This window comes from Apostichopus japonicus, chromosome 4 (genome assembly GCF_037975245.1).
Source record: "Apostichopus japonicus isolate 1M-3 chromosome 4, ASM3797524v1, whole genome shotgun sequence".
Taxonomy (NCBI): domain Eukaryota; kingdom Metazoa; phylum Echinodermata; class Holothuroidea; order Aspidochirotida; family Stichopodidae; genus Apostichopus; species Apostichopus japonicus.
Genome location: NC_092564.1, coordinates 18,756,530 through 18,770,983, shown reverse-complemented (window position 1 = coordinate 18,770,983; position 14,454 = coordinate 18,756,530). Strand labels below are relative to the sequence as shown.

The 14,454-nt window shown below is 35.2% G+C and overlaps 1 protein-coding gene across 2 annotated transcripts in view; it reads right to left on the bottom strand.

Moving 5' to 3' along the window:
- Nucleotides 1-14,454, bottom strand: part of LOC139966702 (allatostatin-A receptor-like) — a 55,479-nt gene that overhangs the window by 20,100 nt on the left and 20,925 nt on the right. For both annotated transcript variants that reach the window (XM_071969991.1, XM_071969992.1), the window contains exon 3: nucleotides 6,253-6,339. The gene's annotated coding sequence lies outside the window, so the exon portion shown is untranslated. The remainder of the gene's footprint in view (nucleotides 1-6,252; nucleotides 6,340-14,454) is intronic.

Here is a 14,454-nt window from a genome sequence, read left to right as displayed (position 1 = left end):
GTTTACTTCTGGGAGTCATCAACTTTTTGTTGGATAAAATTCTGTATATATATATTTATATATATATATATTCATGATATCTTTGTATTCTTAAATTATATTTCTCTTTCTCTTGCCAAATGACATCATTAATCAAATACGTATATACAATTGAAGGAAACGACAGAAGGGAGTGAAGGAAATGAAAAACAATTTCCATACTCTATCAGAAGTGATATTCAAGAATATGTATATACCAGGAAAGAAACTGAACCCCTTTGTCATGGAGAAGTGATATCATATAATTTTTAATAACAATAAAAGTCACACAATATTTATACCAACAGTAAATAAATGTAATGAATAAATGATTTTTTATTGGAGCATTACTGAGGAAAGAATGTTTAGACAAAAAATCTAAACAATTATGGTTAATAGTACTTCATGTGAAAACTGAGCCATGCGGAGCCAACTACACGAGTCATCATAGTCAGAAAGTTAAACAAATTTAAATAAATTTTCTCAATCGATTTTACTCTCAAATGAGTGTATGTTTTGTGGACCATATAAAACACGGATTGAAGCATTGATCAAGCAAAACAAAATCTCCAGGAATGCTTAACAATAGCACATAATTTGTTTCTCTCATCTTGGTTTTTGACCGTCAACTGAATCACAAGTTTTAATAACTGTAACAGATAATATTTTACAAGAATTGAACAAGTGCATGCAAAGAAAAACCTTCGTTTACAGCTATACTAACTTGGTATCGGTATATAATTTCCTTTATGATTGGCAACAAATAAATCCATTATTAATGTACATTGCTCTCTGAATGTTGATAAGTTGACCATGTTCCAAAATTTTCTTTATTTTCGTAATTTAGTACAATCATCATAAATCATATTACAATGATTTATTTCCAAGGTATTCGATTTCCTTTACAGCTTATTTTAGTTGTATTATGTATCTGGCAACACTGAGAAGACTGAGTGATAACTGATCTCGTAATGATTTCGTTCTTTTCTATCCTATAGAGCTATGCACAAAACCTATTGAGATAATAAATGCAATCTGAAAAACAAATTATTCACATTGCCGATCACTAGGAATATGAAAATCAAAGCGTTTAAAAATTTTCAAATCACACTTGATGTTTTTTATCTTACATGTGCTCGTTATTCTCCTTTGTTAAAAGTCTCTAATATATGACTGCGGTTGACATAACCGCGAATGATTTTTTTCTATTAATTTCGCAAGCAACAGATGTTTCACTTTTCTCGCCCCTTCCAAAAATACTTACTGCTTAGCCTCGTAGGGCCCCAAGCTATATAATACTCCTTCTATATGCAATGACCAAATTGTTCGCTGTTTGCGATTAAGCGGAGGCCTCTGATCAGTCGTTTGAAGCAAAAAAAAAAGTTTTATATCCTAACTTTCTCGAGGCAAGAGGATATAATTCCGTTTAATACTTTAATCCTATCGGCTAAAGCCAAAACTGATAACCTTACTTGGCGAAATTGATAGAATAAGCATAAAATATGATCCTATCTGAATCTAGCAGAGTAAGTTTATTGCTTTCAACCTGGAGATAGATAGATTGTCTATAGTTTCATATATAGATTTAAATAACAAATATCAATATTAAATTGTTAGGACAGCAAAACGCTCTACGGAAAGTAATTCGGGTGAAAGTGAACTCCGGCATTGAATTTTCCTAACCTTGGGAAGATTGTGATCGAGTGACCCTGGGAAAGTTAACTTGCCTTTTTGGTGGGGTTTTAGAATCTGCTTGACTGAAAACTGTTGAGCCAAGAAAGAAATCCCTTGATGCATTATATTTCTTTCAAACATATAATCGATGACTATACATATATCTTATACATATTGAGATATTGTATACATCTGTGTCAACTGGACAGTTGTGCTAAAAGTCTGTTTTTGTTCGAAGTGTTCAATGATCTTATGAACCAGCATATACACAGAGATTACAGTAACTATACTGTAAATCTTAATGTATTGTACTACAGTAAATACATGTGCATTGTGCTGACTTTGCACATTGTGCTGACAAATCTGATTATTCGGTAGCATGTGCTATTTGGTTTTCAGTATAAGAACTAAGGATATGTGTAATCCCGACAAATCCCAACAACTGGATTTGTTGGGATTACACATATCCACAGTTCTTACTGTAATCCTAATAGCACATGCTTACCGATTTATATAGCACGATCCTGCAGTTTTTTACTTTGGCACAAAACTTTAAGATTAACAGTATAGTATAACTGCGTGCATCGGGTGTATGACTAGATTCTCGAATAGTCAGAGATATGTGCCGGTGGCAGACACTGAAATAGTACTCACAGTCTCGAACTCGAAGGGGAGAGTATTCAATGCTGCCAGCTGTTAGTTTGAGGATGTGATTTAGACATAAGAGATGTAGGAAATATCCAACATTTTTTTGTTTTTAAACAATCCTTTTTGTAGCCAAAAGTAATAGTAGGCAAGTATTATATTCACTTTGTTAACACGTAGACTTAACGTATACTGAAGTCATTTTGTAAAAATATGAGTGTTAATCTTAATACGATCACTAGGAATGAAAAATTGGTTTCTATAAAAGATTCGGCCGATCTCTTTTAGTTTTTATTTGTTAATAATACACCCAATGTACGTGGCTTGATCGGTTTGTACTGTGAATAAGAGACAACCGTTACTCAATATAAACGGAAGTGTGTAATAACACCGTAACACATGTATGACCTGTGTGCAGAAGCATACTGTTGGAAAAAATACTTACAGACGAATTCATCACTCAAAGGCTGTTTCAACAAATGACTGGTTAGGAGTCTAAGCAACTGTCCCTATGTTTGAGTATACCTTGTTAAAGATGGTTCAAATTGCAGATTTCAAGCGTTTTTAAAGTAAAGTGTCATCCACTTTTCTGTTAAAACGGGGACGAAACGTATTGGCGAAACCCTTAGAGTAATGTGTTTAATCATTATCCATGGGATTGTGTTTAGTTTTTTCTGTTTCTAAGTCCTACTCAGCAGCAACTGGTCACCAATGTAGAACAACATGTTAAGAAATTATAACACAATCAGTTTTAACTGATTAACAGGTACTCAACTTTACCAATGTTAACTTATTAAGGCTGCCATGAAAATCGGGTGAATAATAATATTTTGACGCGTATCAAACAATTTATTTAGGCCTATACTTTCTTCGTGATTTCATTTTCCAATTTGTTTTTCAAGTCTTCCATCACTTAACTGTTCAAGTTTTCACATCCATAGCATATTAGCTTAACTATACCACACTGCATGTTTCTTCCTGCAAAGGATTCCTTTAATGTCATTTATCATTTGGCTTTTTATTCGCTGCTAACCATATTGTTAACGCGTACCAATTTTTAGAAAAGTGAATTAATGTTGGGTCTATATTTTCTTCGTGAGTTAATTTCCACGGTCTTTCACCACGTTCTAGTCCAAATTAGATTGCCCCAAAGCAAGCCAGTCAAAAAGATAGTAAGAAATGTGTTTAATAAAATATGCTCATTCGCATTTGCCGTTGAAAAGGTTTCCAAGATGTTATATTACATGAATCACTAGGCTGTAACATCTGACCGATAACTCGATTTTCACCATCTTCCCGCACTTTTTCAGTTGAAAGTGTTCACAATTTACACTTCATTAAAGAAACTTCCTCACAGTGGCTTGACTCTTCAATCAAAACCGCAACGTGCATTGATTCACATAAGGTTAACAATATCACGCATGTCATTCTGTATTACTGTGTGCCAGCTATATGCGGTGCTTCTTCTTTTTCAATTTATTTCCTATATTTTCTTATTTTCTTTTTGTTATTAATTAGTCTGTAAGAAATTTGTATTAAAATTTGATGGAAACACTTTAAAGCTGCATTTTGTTGTTGTTTGTTGTGCTGTAACTATAGGCATGATTCCGACAATCCATGTTATGTACACACTAGGGAGTTATTCACAGCTAAATTTTATTACTTTGTAGTCGATTTCGTGTCCCACAAAGTTTTATATATTCAGTTTTGCATGTTTTTTGTATGTGTTTTTTTTTCTGCTTGTATGCTGCGATTTTAGTTGACTAAAGTAACAAATATATCTATTTTCAGGTACCTTACTATTCCTTCATCGGTGTAGTAGCATGGTACCAGTGGACTGTGAGAAACTTCAAGCAGAACATACCGGCTGCTCTTGAGCTATGCTCATCGTTTATGGTGAAAGTTTTTTTTTTTTATAGCATTACATAATTGTCATGAAACAATACTCGATCGATATCTATCGATATTAGGGTTGTTTTACATCTATTGATCTTTGGATCAAGCTTCAACAAAAGTTAGAGATTACCACTCTTTAGTTTACATGAAGTAAGCTATCATATACATGTGATAAGGAGAATATTTCTGTAATGAAAAAGCTAACTAAATCCCCCCAAAAATGTGAACTCAAAAAGCTAAGAAAATTACATTCTGTTCGGAGATATCATATGCTTTGAAGTCATGTAACTGGTCGACAATTTGTTTTACACGAAAACGACTTGTAGGAAATTGATTGCATAATGTACGGTACTGTTTATCGCTTAAGTAGTTACCCTCTCCCCCTCCTCACAATTAAAAAAAAATCACTATTTAATCTTGATCTGTTGTTAATGTTACCAACAGAACATAACGTCCATCACAATGTTGAAATATTGACCCAATATCTGTAATCATTTCAATATTAAAACGACAGTGGTTGGTAGCCTATATAGTATAGACATCACATAGACAATACATAGATAACACATAGACAACACATAGACATCGCATAGACTCCACATAGACATCGCTCAGACATCACGTCACACCACGCTAGTAAATAACAGTTGCTCTGTTATTCACTATAGCGCTAAACAGCAGAGCAGCTGGGATAATGTTGATTTTTTTTTCACTGTTCTAGATTTTCCAACTCACTACGATTTCAATTATACACATACACATTTTGTCACCATATTAATCCGAAATATAAGTGGATAAGGATATGTGTATTTGTTAAATCATATTATATATATATATATATATATATATATATATATATATATATATATATATATATATATATATATATATATATATATATATATATATATATAAATATGTAGGCCTGTTTTACGACATTTGTAACTTCAACTTTGTGATGATAAGACCTCCAAATTATTTACGAGCCTGAGGTAATTTAATGAGTAAAGAAGATAAACGAAACCTTAACAGAAGCATCACAATGTGAACCTATAATATGTATTGAATCTCAACTCAATACTCAGTGCTCATTTATATGACAATCTGAAGATATCCCAAGTGGCCTAGCCCTACTTCACATGCGTGACCTACCTCACACGTGACACACCATAAATTGTACCACGATCTATTTTAAATCTTGATTGTAAGAGAATAAAAATTAGCAAGAGAGATGGACGCAGAAGAGAGTCAATTTGTCGAGGTCCTATTACATTTGTTCATGCTTTCCAATACATTAATATATTTTGCTGTGTAATTCTTGTCTTTACTTAGACTGGAGGCAACTGGTCGTCAATACCGAGGGGCCCGTTTGTTCGCAAGGCCGTCATTTGGAACAGAACTTAGAGATTTTATTGTTTTACATTAGACAACCTTAGAACCACCATCGGCATGTCTTCTTATATTGCAAAGAAGATAGAAAGGTTGAAAAAAGGAAGACCAAAAAAAAAAAAAAAAAAAAATATTAGTATATAATGCACTCAATTCTTTTGCCCCTATTTAGTTAGATTTATTTAAGTTGAAAATATGATCCTCTCTTGGGAAAACTTAGATATGTCAGTTCTCTAGATTTTAAAGACAGCAATGATTATTAGGAACAGTTAATTTACCATGCAGAAAAAGGTCGAGAACGAACACACATGTGCTCTCAATATATTGTCACGCCCTATTTATTTGCCGAGGAGCAGATTATTACTGGGAATACAGAACTCCCACGGGAATGAAGAATATCTCAAAACATTGGAGGAACGTTTATATCTATATAAGTAAGCTTCTTTTCCTTTTATATCATATTTGCCGTATGATATCATGACTTTTTTACGATCGTCTTTAAAATGTCAAAACATTTTTTAAATTCAGGTCGTTTTTTGACGGACTTAGAAAGTTCAACCACTTTTATTTTTGGGGGTGAATGGAAATCCGGTCCATACGTCAAAAGAACTTTCAGTTTTAATAACTCACCTTAATTTTATTCTCAGTCTGATATTTAAACTGTCGTTCCAGTCGTTTGCATGATTGCTGGAGGGTTAAGAAATCTGGTACAAATATCTGATGAGAAACAAAAGAACACTAATTAAAGTGAAATTATGCATACAATTCAAAATCGTTTATAGGCACATTTTTCTTTATTTCTGACCGACGATAACATTTACTTTATTAAAAGAAGAAAAACAGAAAGGACAAAATTATGATCAATTTACACATGACACAGTTGATCAGAAGTCAGACAAGTTTATATGTCAAAATGATGTCTATTTGGTAGAAAAAAATCGAAGTACTTCAAAAATTGATGATGATATCAATCTATCATGGAGTTTACTTTGGTTCGATGGGCTCAACATGAAACGAATGCCTTGACGCAGTTTTCAAACATTTCGTTAGTGCTGATACACGCTGAGAAAAATTCATACTCTTTGAATAACAATTGAATTTCATAGTATCTTACTAATTGAGTTTCGTGGGTTAAATTCAATGATTTCAAAACAAATCTTTGATAACTTGTATACGGTTTACGTGTGTGTCATAACAAAAAGTGACTCAGTCAATTCTGTTTGGTCTATATACCTCAATGGTTTTCTCATATCGACCGTGCATGGTTGCTAGGAGATAAGAACTATGGCACTTTCTAAGAAACCAAATACTGCAATCACGTTAGGTATATATACAGTAAACACGCGCTCGACACCAACCCTACGATGAGAAGATATTCTCCAAGTTATTATTATTGTTATTATTAAGTTAATAAATTGCAGAAGTGAAATGCCGCGGCCATTTAAAAAGGTCTCTTGTAGATATATTGTTACTTTCTAGATTGCATCTATAACCTAAACAAAATCGATCAAATTGATGTCGACTATCGACCACATCTTAATGCTTTTATAAGCGCCCAACGCTATGATGTGAATTATTTAACGTGAAATCTCCGCATTTGCAAAGGCAGGGTGGCCTAGTGTTATAGCTTTTCGTATGCTATTATATAGCGTATGTTCGTGGTTCAGAGATTATGTTACAACATTTTTCAGAGTAGATTGTGGGGTATGGAGTGGTGAGTGATGAATTTTGGGTGACAAGGAAATAACATTAAGGAGGAGAGTGGCCAAGTGAGGGGGGGGGGGCAGAACTGACCGGTGAGGGTCTTCCACAGATAATTCTTCATGTTGCAGAAGCTACAGTGGTGGCTCAATGGGACATTGAAAAAATCGAATATTCTAAATCGAAATTTCTACTTTCCGAAACTGCGTCTAAATTTCAGTGTTTCTTCGAAACTTATTGTCGACATTTCGAAAAGAGAATTCGAAATTGGACGTATTTATCAGCTATATATATATGAAATAAGAAACAAATATCAATCAATTTCCTGACACTCATTTTGTAGATATAAATGATCCACTCTGATTGATAAAGCAGTGCTGTGGAGTGCATCCATATAATGGATCCACTCTGAGTGATAAAGCAGTGCTGTGGAATGCATCCATATAATGGATCCACTCTGATTGATTAAGCAGTGCTGTGGAGTGCATCAATATAATGGATCCACTCTGAGTGACTAAGCAGTGATGTTGAGTGCATCCATATAAAGGATCAACTCTGAGTGATTAAGTAGTGCTGTAGAGTGCATCCATATAAAGGATCCACTCTGAGTGATGAAGCAGTGCTGTTGAGTGCATCCATATAATGGATCCACTCTGAGTGATTAAGCAGTGCTGTGGAGTGCATCCATATAAAGGATCCACTCTGAGTGATTAAGCAGTGCTGTGGCGTGCTCACTAGTGAAAAAGTGAGGGCGTTAATGATTCTCCTATTAAAATGTGTGTGGGGGGGGGGGCGGGGTAGCAGTTGCCTCCTCTCTGATCCCTCCGTGTCTGCGCCAGTGATGTTTAAGTTTATATTTTCTACTATTGTACTTTCGCGTTGCATAGATTATGCAATACTTAAAAAGTGAAGTACACAAACAGATGCGTGTGAGAAGTAGTTTCTAATATCGCCAGTTGTTGTTATAGGAGATGAGGAGTTTATCACCTTCCATTCCAAGAAACCCAGATATATATAGGAATAGCCTTCACCCTATATGTACTCGCAAATCATTGAAGTGTGAGATATCCTACATGCATGAATAACATACATGTCATTCACATTCCACTAGACTCGTGAATAATTATAGACTATGATGTTTAAAATGATTGTCGAAGAGAAAAAAAATAATACTCAGCTTTTTTTTCCAGCGCTCTCGTCTTTAATTTGCGTCTAATATTAAACCATATCAAACTTGCGGAAGACATTCTTGACAAGCAGTGCTGTTTTTATTTAAAATGTGCCCCTAATCGACTGCTAAAGAATTCGGGCTTCAAAATATGATTAAGGATCAAAAAACCCTTAAAACCCTTGAAGGTAAAAAAATTCATCCAGTAACGAAGGGGATATATTAATTTTTAATGTTTGTTTTTTCCAGGGGGTGAAATATCTTGTCTCGTTGTATGTTTGTGCCATCCCCAAGCAAATTTTGACATGCAAGGGCCCCAATACTTATCTCTTTTCATTTCCCCCCTTTTTTTCCATTTCCAATATTGATGAGAAATCTTTCAAAGTTCAGAAAGCGAACTACAAAATATGTAATTAACGATTCTCCACGTGTGGTTGATTCAAGTACAGGTTTAATTATTTCCTCGAATTCAAAAGTACCCCAAAAATTAATAAAGAAAGAAGGAAAGTAAAAATATTACAAATATCATTAAAAGACAAGAACGAAGTAATAAACGTAATGCTAGAGTACGAACAAGTCCATTTCCTCTTCGATATATGGCTAATGCTAAAAAAAAGTTATAAACTGAGAATATTTGCAAAATATATAACACACTGTTTAATGTATATACACTCCCAACGGATATAAACTGCGCTGTGTTCCGGAAAGTCATATAATTTGAGAGATCTTAATACAGTTAACTTGTGTATGTTATGTTAAGTTATTATAAAATGTACTATGTACCTGCTATGTACATATACCATGTGTGTATATATATGTATATATATATATATATATATATATAAATATATATATATACATATATATATATATATATATATATATATATATATATATATATATATATATATGTATATATATATATATATATATATATATATATGTACATATATATATATATATATACCATTTACATATACCATTTACATATACCATTACATATACCATGTAGATATACTATGGGCATATATACCATGAACAAATTCTTCTACCTGTATAAAGATGTGTGAAATATTTGGAAGACTTATCGAAAGTGAATTTGGTGAAAGAAGTCATCAGCCCCTCCAACTGGTTACTGTTTCGTTAATATTGATATTAATATTGATATCCGTGTGCAAACTAATTTTAATACTCAATTGTTTTTTAAAGTCATTCATAACAAGCTCAATAACGACCAGCAAGTAATTAATTTATTCAGGTATTGTGTTCCTGCAGCCGCCTGGTTTATTGAAGGATAATCGGAAAAATTTCCAATCGTGCATTCCTGCTTATGTACATTATTAATGTGTTATTTACAGCCTGCAGTGAATTAAAATGCACCCCATACTCGTTTTCCTTAAAATCTGGGCAATTAATTGAAATCAATTACCACTGCAGTACAGAGGGTCGTGATCAATGAACTAACCATCACTCGATAATAATTACATCCACAGTCACAACCTCTGTTAGAACATGGAGGTCTCTTCTAAACTCCATGGTTACAACGAGGCTGTAAAAAGTCAACCGAGTCCCAAGATGCAAGGGCGGCTTCTATCCGTCAACATAACATTTCAATTTCGGATGTATACGTTGGATGCTAGATTGGCGACATATCATAGCTCGCCTTGGAAAACTACGCTATAGTCCCGAGAATAATTGGCGGCTTTTATGTTCCTCCTGATTTCAATAACAAAAATATCGATGCTTCGTATAAGTTTTGTTTTTGTAACTTTGAGTATCAAGGAAAATCAGTCACACAATAATAATAACTTTGAAGGCGATTTAAAGGCAGCTCATTCATTTCGTATATACATGGGTCACGCAAAGTTGACAAGGTCATTTAGCAATATGTGAAATTTGGAATGGAATTATTACCAAACTAGTGTGGCTATGAATAAATGAATGAACGGCGAACGAGCGGACGGACGTACGGACGAACGAACGAGTGGACAACGGATGAACAAACTGAGTAAGGAAGAAGTGAAAACCAAAATAAGGATCGAAGGAATGGACGAATGTAAAAAATGGGCAAAGGAGTGAAAACTGACGATTTTTCGAATGAACGATTAAACCAATCGATGAAGAATGTATGAACTAACGAATCAGCGAGCGAACAAAACAAATAATGAACAAACGAACGAACGAACGAACGAACGAACGAACGAACGAACGAACGAACGAACGAACGAACGAACGAACGAACGAACGAACGAACGAACGAACGAACGAACGAACGAACGAACGAACGAACGAACGAACGAACGAACGAACGAACGAACGAACGAACGAACGAACGAACGAACGAACGAACGAACGAACAAACGAACGAACGAACCTATATTAAGATTGTGAAGTAACGATGCGAGTAACGTCGCCGGAACTTTCCATTCCTACAGTACGTGCTTCCCAAGATCACATTTAAAGATTTCACTCTACGGAACAGCAAGCTGACCTTGACAGAGCATATTTCCAACATTTCATCCAGAGCAGGACAAAAGCTGGATGCCCTGAGGAGAGTTGCCAACAGACTGGATGTTAGAGGTATAGCAACTGTTTACAAGGCTCAAGTACGTATAGTGTGATGGAGTACGCCTCACTCTCCTGGATGAGAGCCAGCCCCACCACTCTGGGATTACTTGACTCAATCCAGAGGAGAGCCCTCCGTATCATAGGCACAAAGGTAGAGGAAGCAACTTCAGAGCTGAACATCTCTACCCTCCATCAAAGACGCCTGGTGGCAGCGGCTATTGTTCTTTACAAGATGCACACCAGCTTGTGCTCAACGGACCTTAAAGCGTTGCTACCACAGACTTGTGTAGTTAGAAACGCTACTCGCTCCAGCCTATCAATGCCCTACCATGCTCTCACAGTACCTGTTCCCAGAACACTCCACAGGCAGGAACTTCCTCAACACTGCAGTACATGTCTGGAACAGCCTAGCGGATAGCGTAGTTGCTGCTATTTCTGACAACGGCGCACAGACCTTCAAGAGCATGGTGCATGATGATTATCTGAACCCCTCACTTCAGTAGTTCCTAAGCTGCTGTGAACCACTGATTGGCCCATGTGGATTTCTCTCATAGTGCCTCACAACCTATATAAGCTCTTGACTTATATCAATCTTCATGGGCTAAAAAAACTATAAAAAAAATCCTTCAATATTCATTAAAACTGCGACTGTCGTAGTTACGTAATGTAAATTACGTACGTTATGTCTTAAAGTAATGTGGCGTTTGAGTTGTATTTCTTGTATGCGCTGTAGTGTGTGTGTATGCGTGGTGCATGCGCGGAATATTTGTTGTTTGGGTTGAATGTACTTTATGTGTTGTAGGCAATTTACATCATAAACAATTTATTTGCATAATGGTGTATTAGCTTTAGCATGCGTGGTTATAACTCTTTCATGCAGACTGTGCCTGGTTCTTTACTTCAAGGGCGGGACAAAATGATACAGCGGTTCAAGTTTAGAATCAAGAATATAATGAATTTATTTGTAGGCCTATTATACGCAGCGACAATGTGGAATCTCGTTTTCCAGGGAAAACTTCTTGGTAACTGCGATACTTAATAAACAAACGTGTAACCCTCACAGCGTCTGGTTAACGTTATGCCGCCACACGATTTTTTTCTTAACCGCCCCCCCCCCCCCCCACACACGCACAAAAACCGGCATTGAGGATGCCTATAGGCGTGAAATGATACGGGTGTACACATGTGCAGTTGTAATTGTAATATCGTGAGATTGTCACGGTGTGTCAATGACGCGCGTGATATCTTTATTGTCCTTTACATTCAGTAAATGCATTACTCTGTCACATTTGTTGATGCAATATAGGTTTTACCTGATATAACCTTACTCTCGTCAGTGAGTATCTGTTTTATGTTTAGAGACATCATTAAACATGTTTCTAAGGTCAGGTTGCAACGTAATTATATAGTTCAGTAATAAAATATGATATAATGGTTAATGAAGAGTTCAGCGATATATTTTACTTTATATTTCTTGTGTGAAAGGAACAAATCGGCATCAAAATTTTAGGTTTATACGTTTTGTAACAAAAGTGAACTTGAAGTAAACAAGTGTCATGTCGTAGCTGCATAACGACAAAAGTTGTTAGTATTTCTCCAAATTTGGAATTCAGTTTCTACGTCAAAAGTGGACGCAAAAGAATATGAATACCACTCACCCGTTGTAAAATTGGCGACGGTACAAGTACAATTCACGGTCATAACAAAATATTTAGAGAAAGACAGAAAATAAAGCATACTACAGGAATATTAACAATGTTAGCAATACTTTCATTATGAGTTCATTACTTGGGGTAATGTATGTGTGCTTCAAGAGGTATCATTGAAAACACGAAAGGCTGTACAATAAGGTTTTAAGAAATAGTAAAACAGAAATAACAACCGATACTAGCGATTATAACTTATCTAGACATAAATGGCCCTTTATAGACTCTGAACTTTATGACAAGAAAACTGACAGTTACTGTCGTGACAAAACAAAATGTACCTTCTCCTCTTTGGCACGGTGTTACGGTTAAGACGTCATAGTGACCTCAATATTGAAACGGTTATCGTGAAACTGTTATATGCATGTTACATTTCTTTTGCAGCGTCGGAAACAGAGTGATAAATTCTCAACAGTCACTTATCTTTTGATGATAATAATCAGAATATTCGGAATCAAATTTAGAATGAACTTGACAAACAAAACTATTGGAGAAAATATATATTCAGTTATCTATAGAATTGAACCTCGTATAATATATACATAACGGCACATTAGTGATATATTTTGGACGTCCCGGTGTAGAGGAAACCCGGGAGACAAATATCGGAAACTATTTCACTATACCGACAAATAAGCGGACACAGAAAACCTCGGCAAGAAGGAAAGAATTTCCATCGCATTTTGTTTTTATGTTCATGGCTAGTTTTTGAGTGTTAGGAGAGTTTCACAGAGATGGGAGGGACTGACACTTGGTCCCTCCCCGCATCCGCCCCATGTAAATGCAGCAGTACTGCCTTAAGTCGTTAGAGATACCTAAATATAGATCAACGTCTAATGCATATACATAACTGCCAAGCACCGACAATTTGACCGAAGCAAATGGGTATTATTCAAATTGAGATAGCACTGGACCAAAGCAAAATAATTTTAGATTTGTCATCTCATGATGGCTTAGCCTACTATAGGCTACAATGTAATTACCCATAGGTCACGACCAAAAATTTAAAATTGTCTCGGCCCAGACAGTTATTATCACACTCAACCACTAGATACACACGGAGAACACTGTAGGACGACTGTAAATTTAAAGTTTTGTTCTAAATTGAAAACTGGATCGTGCTATAATCGGTAGCGTGTGCTATTAGGATACAGGTAGAACTGAGGATATGTGTAATCCTATGACAAATCCAGTTTGATGAATTTGTTGGTGATTACACATACCCTCAGTTCTGACTGTAATCCTAATAGCACATGCTCACGATTTCGCAGATTTATGAACACGATCAAGTTTTTACTGTGGTACAAAACTTAAAGATCTAGTTACTAGAATCCTTTCGTAAATCAGTTGGTTCAACAGCTGCGAAAGTAAATCGGCTGTATTGCCCTTCAATATTTTCAACAATAAAACTGTTTTATATAAGTGGGATAGTATACCTGTAGTCGACCCACTTATCTACATAGTTAATGGCATTTAACAAGGGAATCCTGACGATAAATTTACCACAAGCAACGTTAAAATTTACTGAGAAATCCGTCACATGTGTCTGTCATACTCTGTGTAACCATTAATAAACGACTTATATCAATATAATTGTTGTCAGTATTCTGTAAAACCTGTTATTGTAAAAATGTTTTGTTGTGTGAAGCAAGGAAGAATGCAGTTTGCCATTTTATAGACAAAATTAAG